Source organism: Bubalus bubalis, chromosome 5, assembly GCF_019923935.1.
Source record: "Bubalus bubalis isolate 160015118507 breed Murrah chromosome 5, NDDB_SH_1, whole genome shotgun sequence".
Lineage (NCBI taxonomy): Eukaryota > Metazoa > Chordata > Mammalia > Artiodactyla > Bovidae > Bubalus > Bubalus bubalis.
The window spans coordinates 68,052,486-68,067,790 of NC_059161.1; the positions used below are offsets into that span (position 1 = coordinate 68,052,486).

A 15,305-nucleotide genomic window follows, 5' to 3' on the forward strand; every position below is an offset into this window, starting at 1 on the left:
CACAACAGAAGACCATAAAGGCATGACTATATAAGTTGAGATTTTCTATATTAATCACATATACAAATAGTTTCAATCAATGCCTTTAAATTAGTAACTTTTTATTTTTCATTGTTTTATGTCTACTTGGAGTCATACATACATATTTTTTCTGTCTAAAAGAACAATCAAATATTAAGTCTTGCATTTTATATGAATTCTCATTCAACTTTGTAGTTTATTTGCATTGTATTTTACAAAAGTGTGAGCCCAAGACAACTTTGTAGTTCAAAAAAATAAAAACAAAAGCCAAATGTTCTTTTACCAAAGCTACTTTCAGAAGCATCATTCAATGCAATGTGTGAGGATCAGCTTCCTTGAAGTTGAAAAGCAGCTCTCTGCTTCAACTCTTTCTATAAGTTCAAGTTTCAGCTGCAGTCAACTCGTATTCTGAAGCCAACCAAATCTAACAAAAATCTGTGCTTTTGCTTTGGCCAGCATCAGGCTAAGCACTTCCCACCCTTATGGTAAGCAACCAGCTAAAATCCAACTACCACCACCACCAAGGAATGTTCCTTTTCAGATGCCTCATTGTTCATGCTTTAGCTGAAGCTTACATTTTAAATCCCAGCATCAGAACTAAGAACAATGGCAACCTTTACTGAGAAAGTTATTTTTTTCTTTTTCCCCTCATCAAAAGCCCACTCCTCACTCTAAATTGGTTATCCTACGTCTTTCTTTTTCTCTGAAAAAAATTAAAGGAATTTAGAATAGAGATGTCTGCATATTTCCACCACAAATTCAAAAACCCAACTTGTTTTCTCTTCAAAAATGGTGAACTTTTTGTAAGACCAACTCCCTTTGTATGTACAAAAGTTCCATCCATTTTCTCCTCTCAATCACATTTTGTTATATATAATTATGCTTCTGTTTCTTATCTCTTGAATTTTCCTTTCTTGGATTATTTACAAATACACTTTCATGCTTCACTCCTTAACATGGCTCCTCGATTCCTCTTCCTCCAGCTCATGCCCATTTCCCTGCTCCATTTTCTCTAAAACGAAATTAAATTCAGCTTTTCTCCCCACCAGTCCAAAGTCACTGCCTCAGTAGATGGGCTTCATCTAGCCAAATCCAATGCTTTACTCTTGGTTCTCATCTTAAATGACCTCGAGGACCATTGATCTCTTTCACTGAAGCACTTTTTTTATTTGGAATTTCAGACTTGCCACTCTCCCAGTTTTCATCTACCCCACTGACACTTCCTTTTTAAACTTCTTTGCCAGATTCTCCAGACTTATTTCTAAATGTTGGAATGCCCCAGAATTCTGACTTTGGTCCTTTTTTCTTGCCTTACTGTGTATAATGCCACAATGAACTGAACTGGGCCCTGTGACTTTAAATATCTTCCATTTCCCGATGGCTCCTAAATTTATTCCACGAACACTGGCACTACCCCTAAAGCCCAGACTTGTACATACATCGACTTAATTAACATCTCCACTTGAATGTCTCTTAAGGATCTCACACTTGGTATTGTAAATTGAACACTTGGATCCCTACACTCTCCAAAATCACTTGATCTCAGTCAGCATTTCTCATTTAATTAAATGGTGCTATAGTTCACTCAGTAGTTCTGACCAACAATTGTGGAGCTGCATTTGACTGATCTCTTTCTCTTACAACCTAATGAAGTGTAGACAGAAGCCATGAATATCACCTATGGGCCTGGATCATTAAAAACAGTAGCAGGATTTTCTACTCTCTGTCTTTCCCCAGTGAGCCAAGCTAGAGGCCTTACAGTGTCACAAAGACATTTGAAGGCACCTAGCTCTATGAAAACAAGCTTGGTTGAAAACATTCCAATACTACAAACATTAGGCTCTTATGTGAATGAGAAACAAACATATGTTGGGTTAAACTACTAAAATTTTGGAACTGTGACAGCAGTGGTCTGTTTTTACTAGTACAGAAGTTCCAACCTAGAAGGATGGTATTACTTAACAACAAAAGCAAAACTGATCATGTGCTACTACTGATGTAGTGGTTAGGAATCAGGAGACAAATGAACTTAAAAAAGCAAGCTTGAAGGGGGGTGAGTCATACTATTTTGTGGTAAAACATTTAGTAAAAATTCATCTGCAATAACTTGAAATGAAGACCACATACTTACTGAGCCAACAATTTTAAGATAGTGCCTGCAAGAGTCAGAGTGATATTATCCATCAGCTATTCTGAGTTGCTTTTAGAAGTCATTACAAGAAAGGGAGCTGCCAATTTAAAAAGCTGCTGATTTTCAAAGAGAGAGCAAAGGGAACAGAGAAAGTCCACTAATTAAGGGCATGACATGTTTGGAAAAGGTGATTGCTCTGGATCATAAATAGAAAGAGATAAAGCATAAAGAAAACCTTGAAAAACAGAAGTCCAAGGAAGCTTTTAAATTAAGTGACTCCGTTTTGCAGGGAAAAAAATTCAGATTAAGAGTATTATCCAAGACTCTCAGTGTCTGTAGCCTCAAGGTGGCTGTGGTTAATCAGAGAGCATGTGGATGGAGATAATATAGGAAAAAGTCAAACTTGGGAAATAATTTTAAGTACAAACTTGTGTTTATTGCCACATGGAACTGTCTGGAAGCAAACAGATAAAAACCTTCCTAACTTTTTGAATAAACTGTATTGCCAAAGAAACAGCAAGCCTAGTCTAAAAACAGTCTATGACTGCTTGTTGAGTCTTAAAACCCTGTACTGAAATAACCCAAGGGTATTTGATGAATCTCCGACAAGAAGCAGGTGTTACAGTTTTATTTCCCCAAAGAGGACACACTCCCTCTTATACATGTTAGCTTTGGCCATGCGGGATAACAGAAGGAAAAGTACTTCCTAAAGAACAGAGGAAGAAACCATGACAAATTTTAAGGGAGTGTTACTAGAGAACAAAATCAGAGTCAAAGGATCTTCTTCTCTTCCCCAATTAGGAGGTTTTCATAATGTGTGCCCAGTAGACTCCAGTAACTTCTATGGAGTAGTGATTGTTCTGGATGGTTTATTCTGCCCTTTCTGGACAACTTTTATTATAATTATCATGTCTTCACTTTATCATTATATACTGGGTATGGAGATGCACATAATTTTTAATAACATGTGTTTTAAGTTCATACCATAAGCAACCTCTAGATCAGACAGAAGTAACTGCTCGTAACATGGAGCACATGGGCCGAGTCATCTGACTTAGGAAGAATGTGTCCTATTTACATAGGAAGAGTACAATGGATGGACCTCCCTGGTGGTTCAGATGGTAAAGAATCTGCCTTCCATGCAGGAAAAGAATAAATTGTCGGGAAGATCCCCTGGAGAAGGGAATGGGTACCCACTCCGCTATTCTTGCCTGGAGAATTTCATAGACAGAGAAGTCTGGCAGGCTAAAGTCCATGGGGTTGCAAAGAGTTAGACACAACTAAGTAACTAACACTTGCACTTTCAGTGCAATGGATATTTGGTGGCCAAACAGGCATGAAGTGGCAGAGACTGGCTAGATTTTAAATCTTTATCTTTTTTTTCTGTCTACCAAGCTTGACTATATAACACAGTTTTGCTTTCTGGAGTAACAAAATTAAGTTCCAGACCAATGGAATAAAGATGGAAGTAACACATACCCTTCTAGTCCTGATTTAAAAGTATACCCCATGCGATCCCCTTTCTCCCTTTCCTTGTTAGGGGCTGCCGTAAAAGGGTTCCGAGGTTCTTTAACAGAATCAAAGGATGGAAGGAACTTAAAGTACTATTGACAAATAGAAACTGGAGAATACAAGCTCTCCATATTCAGAAGACTTGCCTAATCAGAAATTGGGCTACTACTGAAATAAATAAAACATTATTATGCTTGCTATTGATACTGTATTTATTTGTCAGAGCAATTATCTTCTCCACTAATAGGGTATGTGCTCTTATTATTTGTCATTATTATTTTATACTCCATTTATTATATTTTTAACCACCACTTGACTGGAAGTTACTGGAGGGCAAAACAGAGGCTTACTACTTACCCTGATAGCTCATTAAACTTTCCTCCAAAACATACTCACTGAGACCTAACCTCTTAAAGCAATAACACATTCTATACCCCATTATGTTGATGGGGGTAAATTCAGAGGCATTAGAAGATTGAAATCTGATATGAGAAAACACTTATAACTCTGCTTTATAGATTTTAGAAAGGTGCTAATAAAAAGTACTGTCTGCCCACTATTTCAGAGAAGGCAATGGCACCCCACTCCAGTACTCTTGCCTGGAAAATCCCATGGACGGAGGAGCCTGGTGGGCTGCAGTCCATGGGGTAGTAAGGAGTCGGACACGACTGAGCAACTTCACTTTCACTTTTCACTTTCATGCATTGGAGAAGGAAATGGCAACCCACTCCAGTGTTCTTGCCTGGAGAATCCCAGGGACGGCGGAGCCTAGTGGGCTGCCGTCTATGGAGTCGCACAGAGTAGGACACAACTGAAGCGACTTAGCAGCAGCCCACTATTTGGGCAAAATTTGTTAGATTTTGATGTGATGGTGGCTCAGGAAAAACAAAGAAAAAGACAAACCTGAAGATGAAGGCACTATCAGGTGAAACAAAGACAATTTCAATTTATTTAATTGAAGTTGTTAGCATAATTCTCATCCCAAAGGGATATAAAAGCATTAAATCCTATTGATAAATCTTGAACTTAGATGTTAGGACTAAAAATTAAATTAAATCCTGCCATCATGTATTTATTTGTAGCAGTCCCCATTCATATAGTGCGACCGCATGCATGATGAATTCCTGTGTCATATTCATTCAACAGTTCTTGTTAAATTATCTGATTTCTATAAAAGAAGCCAAACTGTAATTAACTTCTGTGTTTAAAGAGCTTTCACATATACTTCCAAACCTATGTTACTATTATCATTTTGAATACTTTGTGAAAATTTCTTCTACAAAATTTTTTTTAAACAAGCTACATGTTTAGAACACTCATATATTTTATATGAGAAAGGCATGAATTTATTACAGGTGATCTGCCATTAATGACATGGCATTTCACCTAATTGAGAAATCTGCCTAAAATAGTATTTTATTGTAGTGAAAATAGAAGCTGGAAAACAAAGAGAACTCCTGAGTCAGTTATTATGAACTATATAATTTCTTTTCCATGGGCTATAATCTCCATTCAAATCAAAAGTATAAGATGAAATAACTCTCAAATTCTTTCATATAATTAATTCCACAAAGATGAATTTGGGGGATACATAATTCAAGTAATTTGTGGTTTTAAATTTAGTGTGAAAGAGAAGTGTCTGGAAATCTAGTGGACAGATTCTGAAGGCAGCAGAGATGCAGTCATGTGATCACTGGAACTGGTGACTACTATCAGCAAGCGTCTACCTGGGCCACTTGAGATCATGGCATTCAGCCCACAGGTAATGTCTAATTCTTATCCAGTTGGTTGGGAAGTGCTGAACTTCATTCCCAAAACACTTCCTTTAACTTCTCTTAGACCCTATAAAAATTATCTTGGAAGCTAATCAAACCCTGTAGTAAATGAGTGAAAACTGTCAGTTTCAAGGAAGGCAAGTGAAATTATGGGTATAAACTTTCTCTTAAGTATAATTGAATGAATAAAGTTAGTATCTACACTTCAAATGCCCAGTGACTATGAAGATTTTGTTCTATTCTACTGGTAAGTAGTGTCATCCAAATCTGGTGTTAAAAACTAAGAAAAAAGAAACACATTGGATGTTATTTAATCAAGCCAGGTACAGGGGACGGTTAATCTCTTCATCCGAGCACAGACGTGGTCAGTAATAAACATGCTTAATGCCAAATGATCAGAGGAGAAGCTAGGCTAGAATTTGTTCAGAAGACCAGGCACCCAGATGGCGGAAGGAAAGGGCCTGTCAGACAACTATTTTAGATCAAAACGGTACCTGGAGTTGAGTATGGCAATCAGCCTGGGGTAGAAATTGAGATGTTGATAAAACACCAGCTGGGCACAATCAGAAACAACACTAGCCAAAACTCATCTCTCTGAGAACAGGGGCTAGCTCTGCTTCATCTTTATGCCCCCAGAGCATTAGAAATTGTCAATGTGCCTGTGAATGAACTAAGAAGAAAGAATTGGTATCTCAGGAGAAATATGCAAACACAAAGCATTTAAACTTGGGCTTTCATTGGTAGCTTCAATCTGCCGGGAAGTCTGATTTGATCTTCTAAAGATCTCTCCTGATAGCAGAATTTTAGTTTCAATGGAGTAATATCTATATTTCATTCTCAGAAACCAAGGGTTTTCTTATCATGCAAATATTTATCAAAAGTCAGAAGAAATGTTCACTTTTCAAGGAAAATTAAATTATGCCATGTAATCCTTTTAAATAAAGATGAGTCAAGGCCTGGGTAGTAATCATGCAACTGATTTACAGGAAGAACACAGGAAGCAGTCTTTCCACAACCACTGGCTTTCTGTCTCTCCCTCTCTCAAGCATCATTACGAACAAAGCTAGTGAAGGTGATGGAATTCCAGCTGAGCTATTAGATGTCCTAAAAGATGATGCTGTTAAAGTGCTGTTCATAGTGAATTTAAATACAGTGAAAGTGAAGTCGCTCAGTCGTGTCCAACTCTTTGTGACCCCATGGACTGTAGCCTACCAGGCCGCTCCCTCCATGGGATTCTCCAGGCAAGAGTACTGGAGTGGGTTACTGTTTCCTTCTCCAGGGGATCTTCCTGACCCAGGGATCGAACCTGGGTCTCCCGCATTCCAGGCAGACGCTTTAACCTCTGAGCCAATGCATTTGTTCATAGTGAAGCATCACTACGAACAAAGCTAGTGGAGGTGACGGAGTTCCAGCTGAGCTATTTCAAGTCCTAAAAGATGATGCTGTGAAAGCGCTGCACTCGATATCTCAGCAAATTTGGAAAACTCAGCAGTGGCCACAGGACTGGAAAAGGTCAGTTTTCATTCCAATCCCAAAGAAAGGCAATGCCAAAGAATGTTCAGACTACTGCACAATTGCAGTCATCTCACATGCTAGCAAAGCAGTGCTCAAAGTTCTCCAAGCTAGACTTCAACAGTACGTGAACTAAGAACTTCCAGATGTTCAAGCTGGATTTAGAAAAGGCTGAGGAACCAGAGATCAAATTGCCAACATTCGCAGGATCATAGAAACAGCAAGAGAATTCCAGAAAAACATCTGCTTTATTGACTATGCCAAAGCCTTTGACTATGTGAATCACAACAAAACTGTGGAAAATTCTTAAAGAAATGAGAATACCAGACCACCTGACCTGCTTCCTAAGAAATCTACATGCAGGTCAAGAAGTTAACAGTTAGAACCAGACATGGAACAATGGACTGGTTTCAAATCAGGAAAGGAGTACATCAAGGCTGTATATTGTCACCCTGCTTATTTAACTTATATGCAGCTAGGCTGGATGAAACACAAGCTGGAATCAAAAATGCCAGGAGAAATATCAATAACCTCAGATATGCAGATGACACCATCCTTATGGCAGAAAGCGAAGAGGAACTAAGGAGCCTCATGATAAAAGTGAAAGAGGAGAGTGAAAAAGCTGGCTTAAAACTCAACGTTCAGAAAACTAAGATCCTGGCATCCGGTTACATCACTTCACAGCAAATAGATGGGAAAACAATGCAAACAGTGACAGACTTTATTTTTCCGGCCTCCAAAATCACTGCAGATGGTGACTGCAGCCATGAAGTTAAAAGACACTTGCTCCTTAAAAGAAAAGTTATGACCAACCTAGAGAGCACATTCAAAAGCAGAGACATTACTTCGTCAACAAAGGTCCATTTAGTCAAAGCTATAGTTTTTACAATAGTCATGTATGGATGTGAGAGTTGGACCTTAAAGAAAGCTGAGCACCAAAGCACTGATGGTTTTGAACTGTAGTGTTGGAGAAGACTCTTGAGAGTTCCTTGAACTGCAAGGAGATCAAACCAGCCAATCTTAAAGGAAATCAACCCTGAATATTCAATGGAAGAACTAATGCTGAAGCTGAAGCTCCAATAGTTTGGTCACCTGATATAAACAACTGAATCACTGGAAAAGACCCTGATGCTGGGAAAGACTGAAGGCGGGAGGAGGAGACAATGGAGGGAGAGATGATTGGATGACATCACCGACTTGATGGACATAAGTTTGAACAGGCTTCGGGAGTTGGTGATGGACAGGGAAGCTTGGCATGCTGCAGTCCATAGCGTCCCAAAGAGTTAGACATGACTGAGCAACTGAACAGAACTCCCTCTCTTATCTTGTACCTGTGTATGCATGTGCTTGGAGTTAACACTGGAGTTTGTTAAATGCATTTTTGTTGTTTTTGTTGTTGTTGTTTTGGCTAGGAGTCTTAAAAGTTGGTGGTAAATAAACCACTAACCAATGCAGGAGACTTAAGAGACACGGGTTTGATCCTGGGGTTGGGAAGATTTTCTTGGAGAAGGACATGGCAACCCACTTCAGTATTCTTGCCTGGAGAGTCCCATGGACAGAGGAGGCTGGCAGGCTACAGTCCGTAGTGTCACAAAGAGTTGGACATGACTGAAGCAACTTAGCACACAGCACACTTGAAGGATGCATCAGATAGAGAACAAGTAAGAGTGATAAATAAAATTTAGAAATCTTCAGGATACATTATGTGATACAAATTATGTGATTATATGTTTTCTGATATAGCATATTACAGATAATATTAAATAAACTTAGCAAAATTTAGACATTTGTAGACTAAAAATTACATCTACAAAAGCAAACAAATCCTTCCTATAATAAAATATGTTCTTTGAAGACCAGATTATGGGCATAGGATAGTAGCTTATTACTAATAAATTAAAAGGGAAAAGATATTAGTAAGTTGAATAAAGAATTACTAAATTTACATTGGAACCAACCATGCAGAAGACTGACACATAGTAGATGAGTATCATCTAATTTATTATAAAGGTGACAGATAAAATGAATCAATCTGTCGATTATTACAAGGATTATTCTTCTGTTCCCATGTGTACACACATAGTAATATTACTTAGTATCATCCTTTAAAAATATAAATCCTTACAAAAAATTCTGCAAGGTTAATCTAGTTTTCTAAAAGAAAATTGCCTCGTAGTTAAAGAATACATTTTGTATCGCTTTCCAAAATTTTTCAAACTAAAGTCTAAGTCCTATCTTCCTCAATTTTGATTAAAACTGAGAGAGCTTAAAATTGCCCTTCATTTTGTTCTTCACTGAGATAAAACTGGAAAAAAAAATTAGCGGGTAAATTAAATTTCATAAAAGTCACAAACAGTTGCTGATGTATCACCTTATATTAGGAGCAGTGAATGATGCATAGACTTTTCTAAATTCAAAGCTAACAAATTAAATTGTGAAGTTTAACTTAATATTGTCCAACTGTTACATATTTACCTGGAGAAGCGAAAGTCTCATCTTTTACTTGGAAATGTACAGTTTGCAAAAATGCAGATAAAATATCTGAAAGAAGAGAAAAAAAATAGTATATCCAATCATCCATTTATTCTAGTTACTCATAGAAATAGTAATATATCTAGAAGTTCAGATATTTTTTAAAAGTAGAGGTAAATATAAGAACATTCTACATATTTTATGCTAGCTATATCACTTATTTTTAGACCCCTAAACTTGCAAATTTCCAGGTGGAATTCTCAGTTTATTCAAATACTTAGACAGTCAAATTTTATTAGCCCTGAAAAACAGATAGCAAGTTAATCTACAAAGCCAGAAAAATTTCCCCATTTGTTAGTGAAAACTGCCTTACTATGTAAAAGACACCTATAATCCTTTATATCTTTATTTTAAAAAATATTCTGAATTTTTCATTTGTTTTACTATTCATTAAACAAATTCTTTTGGTTTCCATGATATCATCCTCATATTTGTTGTCTACTATTTTGAACTGTGGTGTTGGAGAAGACTCCTGAGAGTCCCTTGGACTGCAAGGAGATCCAACCAGTCCATTCTGAAGAAGATCAGCCCTGGGATTTCTTTGGAAGGAATGATGCTGAGGCTGAAACTCCAGTACTTTGACCACCTCATGCGAAGAGTTGACTCATTGGAAAAGGCTCTGATGCTGGGAGGGATTGGGGGCAGGAGGAGAAGGGGATGACAGAGGATGAGATGGCTGGATGGCATCACCGACTCGATGGACGTGAGTCTGAGTGAACTCCGGGAGTTGGTGATGGACAGGGAGGCCTGGCAAGCTGCGATTCATGGGGTCGCAAAGAGTCGGACACGACTGAGCGACCGAACTGAACTGAACTGAATTTACACTGTTTATCCTCATACATCTGCATTTCCTTTTTTTCTCTGCTTGTGTAATTTATTTTTTTCATCATTTTTGTCTTGGCTACATTGATTTTTCTCACTCTATGTCAGTCAGTCAGTTGTTCGCAATAAAAATGGTACATTTTGAAATTTTGTTGGGGCATTATTGGTTGTTCCAAAACTAGAAGTATGTTTAATTGGCAGGAACCAGTCTGTCCTGCTGTTAATGCGGTAGTCCTTGAAACAGAAGATGGCTCAGAGCCTGAACAACTTTAAAAAGTTTCAACAGACACTCATGGGAGTAAACATGCTTTTATATGCTGGGATGAGCATATAACTCCACTTTATACATAAAATCCAGCTGATGCTTAACCTAGGATACAACTGTAATTTCTTTTGTTTTGAACAATAACCTGAAATACCTGAAGTCTCCCTTTTCTTCTTTTGCTCCGTGCAAAGCAAGTCTGACACTAAATATACCGAGTTGGGTCAAATTCACTAAAAGCATGTGTGTGTATATGCTCCAGTCATTCAGTTGTGTCCAACTCTTTTGCGACCCCAGGACTGTGGTCCCCCAGGCTCCTCTGTCCATGGGATTCTCCAGGCAAGAATATTGGAATGGGTTGCCATTTTCTTTTCCAGGGGATCTTCCTGACCCAGGGATCCAACCCAGGTCTCCCAGGTTTGGAACTGCAGGCATATTCTTTACTGTCTGAGCCACCAGAGAAGCCCCCACTACCCCTGAGTTTCAATAATTCTCTAGAAAAACTCACAGAACTCAGGAATGTGCAACTTCCAACTACAGTTTTTATTGTAACAGAAAAGTATACAAGTCAGAGCCAGCTAAAGGGGAGATGCATAAGATGAGGTCTGGGTGGGTCCCAAATGCTAATACATCAGCATCTTGTCACACTGATGTGTGACAGTACACACTCAGAGTGCGGTTAACTGGAAGCTCACCCAAGCCTCCCAGTCTAGGCTTTTTATTGGGATTTCATCACATAGGCACACCGGACTGAATCATTGGCCAGGTAGTTAACTCAGCGTCCTGCCCTCTCACTCCCTGATGTCAACAGACATCAAATACCTCAAAACCCTCTAATTACAAGGCTGGCTCATTCTAATATGGTCACCACATCCTGAGTCATCTCATTAACATAAATTATGCCCCCGACCTTATTAGCATAAACTCAGAACTGGCCTGAGTGTACATTGGGACAAAACTAAGACACTCTTGTCATTCTTGAAATTCCAAGAATTTGGAGGCTCTATCCCAGAACCAGGGGCAAAGACTAGACAATTCTTTATTACACAACACTCCTTATTATCTTTCCTTATGTCAGACTTTCGTCATCTTTCCAAAGTGTTGTTTTCATTTAAATTATGCTCCTACCTCCAACTTGGTTCTGCTTCCTATCTGTGGTCTGCAATCCTGCCAGAGTAATCTAGCTAAAAAGGAATCTGAATGATGTCATTCCTTTCTTTAAAGTCCTTTAACGGTGCCCTGAATTTAACAAAGAAATCTAGGCTACTTTGTATAGCACACAGCACTCTCTGAGAGCTTCACTGCCAAGTTCTCTAGTCTTACGCTGCTGCTGTTGCTAAGTCACTTCAGTCGTGTCTGACTCTGTGCGACCCCATAAACGGCAGCTCACCAGGCTCCCCCATCCCTGGGATTCTCCAGGCAAGAACACTGGAGTGGGTTGCCATTTCCTTCTCCAACGCATGAAAGTGAAAAGTGAAAGTGAAGTTGCTCAGTTGCGTCCGACCCTCAGCGACCCCATGGACTGCAGCCTTCCAGGCTCCTCCGTCCATGGGATTTTCCAGGCAAGAGGACTAGAGTGGGGTGCCACTGCCTTCTCCCTCTAGTCTTATACACATCTCAAACTACTTTATCCACTTAAAAGAACTCATCTAATTGTATATCCCTACTAAAGTAACTGACATTCCTCTCTTGGGTGCCATTGCTTATTCTATGTTCATTTTTAGAAGACCTTTCCCTTCCTCCACTCCTAACTGTCTGCATAACTCCTTATTAAGACTCAGATTAGGTGAAATTAAATCTTTCTTGTTCTACCCACTTTGGGTGAATTTCCATTATTTTCTGTTCGCTTGAGGCTCTGTACATTTTTTTGGCAAATTATTTTCTTGTAAAAATTATTTATGCAAATGTCCACACTGAAAAATGCCCTTGTGGGTTTGTAAGAGGAACCCACATATTCAAGTGAGCATTATGGCTTCCAGCCTACCATCAAAGATGGTCATGTCATATGTTTAAGTTCTGATCTAAGAGACACAAAAAATGTTATGTAAGACTTCTAAGAAGTGTCCTCAGTATGATGATCCCATCCTCTACCTTCTTTTCTCTGGTTAAAGTGAGAATATGCAGACTGGAACCAAAGGTACCATAAAGTGGAAGTCACGTGTAATGGAAGGTGGCATGACCAACAAAAGGAATTATGTAATGGATAATTACTGTATTTATCATCTTTGGACTAACTACTTGATATATATATTTTTTTTTTCCTCTCATAACAGAGAAATAAATGTTTATCTTGTTGAACAGCTATTATTTGGTCACTCCAGCCAAATTCAATATTGATTGCTATTCTTCTCACAAAGCATAAGCTCTTATTATCGTCTTATTTTCCAGGAACAAGAAGGATAGCTAGAACAGTATGTACTCAATAACTGTTCATTGAAATGAAACAAAATATAGATGTAAAAGCAACTGATTTATATTCATAAGGAGAGACAATGAAGTACTTGTCCAATTCTTTATAATAGATTAAGTCCACTGAAATAGGTGTTTGGATAATGACAATTTTAGGTTTCAAGTATGTAAAATAAATACATAAAATTGGCCAAATGTATAACGATCTGTTAAGATAAAAATTACACATTTGGAAAGCTGACCAAGATACTCAAAGGGCAAAATATATTATAAAATTAATAACATATTTGTATATTTCAATAGAAGTGGTTAATTTAGTATTGGAAAGTTTAAGGTAAAAACACTATTAATCAATATTCAAATTAGAGAAAAAATACTTCAGTTTATTTATTTTCTTTGCATTCCATGTGGTATATCTTTGCCAATGTCAAATACAATGTTTACTTCTTTTGGCTTCTCCTCTATCACTCCCTCTTTGTTTTCCTCTACTTCACAAACTCTCTACTCAGGCTTGATTGCTGGTTCTTCTGTTTTTGCTCAGACCCCAAGTACTGGAGTACCCTGCTGCTGCTGCTAAGTCACTTCAGTCATGTCTGACTCTGTGTGACCCCATAGACGGCAGCCCACCACGCTCCCCCGTCCCTGGGATTCTCCAGGCAAGAACACTGGAGTGGGCTGCCATTTCCTTCTCCAATGCATGAAAGTGAAAAGTGAAAGTGAAATCGCTCAGTAGTGTCCAACTCTTAGCGACCCCATGGACTGCAGCCTACCAGCCTCCTCCATCCATGGGATTTTCCAGGCAGGAGTACTGGAGCGGGCTGCCATTGCCTTCTCCTAAGTCCTTCCTATTACACCCACACTCCCAGGAATCTCACATGGGCCCACAGCGTTAGCTATCATTCATCTGTAAGTCTGTATCTACTAAATCGGTGTTTCTACTCTGGACCTAATCTGAAATTCTAGATTTGTCTATCCAAATTGCTACTTTAAAACCCAGTAGTCGTGAGTATTGTGGGTTCAGTTCATTTTTGGCTAGTTCCTTGGTCCGACTTATATTTCTCAAGATCTATAGGCCCCTTCCTATGTAGTCAGTAGTAACCACAGGGTTTTAATCTATTGCCTGTAGCTTCCAAGGTGGTTCCCTCTGTTGTAGCTTCTTCTGTTTGCTGGTCTCTTCAGTGTCTGGTTTCCGCCCTGACATAAAGGGGACGGTGGAGGACACTTTTTTTTTTTTTTTTAGGCTCACTTGTTCAGTCACACTGTGGGGAGGGAGGGAGGGATGCTGCAAACAAATAACACTGGCGTGTGCTCGCAGTGCCTCAGCCACACTGGGTCTGCCCCCGCTCACGGCGCGTGTAGCCTTCCTGCCCACACTGCTCAGGCTCTAGGTTGCTCCGCTGGGAACCATCCGTGGCCGGCCCTGGGCTGCCTGCACCTCCCAGGTCCAAGCCGCTCAGGTTCAGGCACTCGGATAGTCCTCAGAGGCGCAGACTCGGTTGGGCCTGCGTTTTGTGCCCTTCCCAGGTCTGAGTAGCTCAGGTGATGAGGTGTTTGGCGAGCGCGATTCTGCGACTTATCGCCTGCCCGCCGCTCGGTTATCTAGGTGTACAACTGGCGCACCTTCTCAGGCAGATGTTGACCATCCAGACCCCCAAGAAGTTTTAGTTAGCAAAGAAGCCTGCTTACAGTTTTATAGATAATGTCTCTCTGGGGATGAGATTGCCCCCTTCCAGCTCTGGCTGCCTGTCACCGGAGGGGGAAGGTCTGCAGCCGGCTATCTCTGTTCAGTCCTTTGCTCCCTGCGCAGGCCTGGCAGTGTCTTAGGTTAGGGCTGGCTTTTCACGTGGTAGATATCCCACAGTCTGGTTTGCTAGCCCAAATTATTTTGCTCAGATAGCGCTCAGGGTATTCAGGCAACTAATCTCAAAAATATACAAGCAACTCCTACAGCTCAACTCCAGAAAAATAAATGACCCAATCAAAAAATGGGCCAAAGAACTAAATAGACATTTCTCCAAAGAAGACATACAGATGGCTAACGAACACATGAAGAGATGCTCAACATCACTAATTATCAGAGAAATGCAAATCAAAACCACTATGAGGTACCATTTCATGCCAGTCAGAATGGCTGCGATCCAAAAGCCTACAAGCAATAAATGCTGGAGAGGGTGTGGAGAAAAGGGAACCCTCTTACACTGTTGGTGGGAATGCAAACTAGTCCAGCCACTATGGAGAACAGTGTGGAGATTCCTTAAAAAACTGGAAATAGAACTGCCTTATAATCCAGCAATCCCACTGCTGGGCATACACACTGAGGAAATCAGAA

At 39.5% G+C, this 15,305-nt stretch overlaps 1 long non-coding RNA gene across 2 annotated transcripts in view; it reads right to left on the reverse strand.

Moving 5' to 3' along the window:
- Positions 1 to 15,305, reverse strand: part of LOC123333729 — a 116,561-nt gene that overhangs the window by 39,836 nt on the left and 61,420 nt on the right. For both annotated transcript variants that reach the window (XR_006551215.2, XR_006551216.2), the window contains exon 2: positions 9,427 to 9,492. This is a non-coding gene — a long non-coding RNA (uncharacterized LOC123333729). The remainder of the gene's footprint in view (positions 1 to 9,426; positions 9,493 to 15,305) is intronic.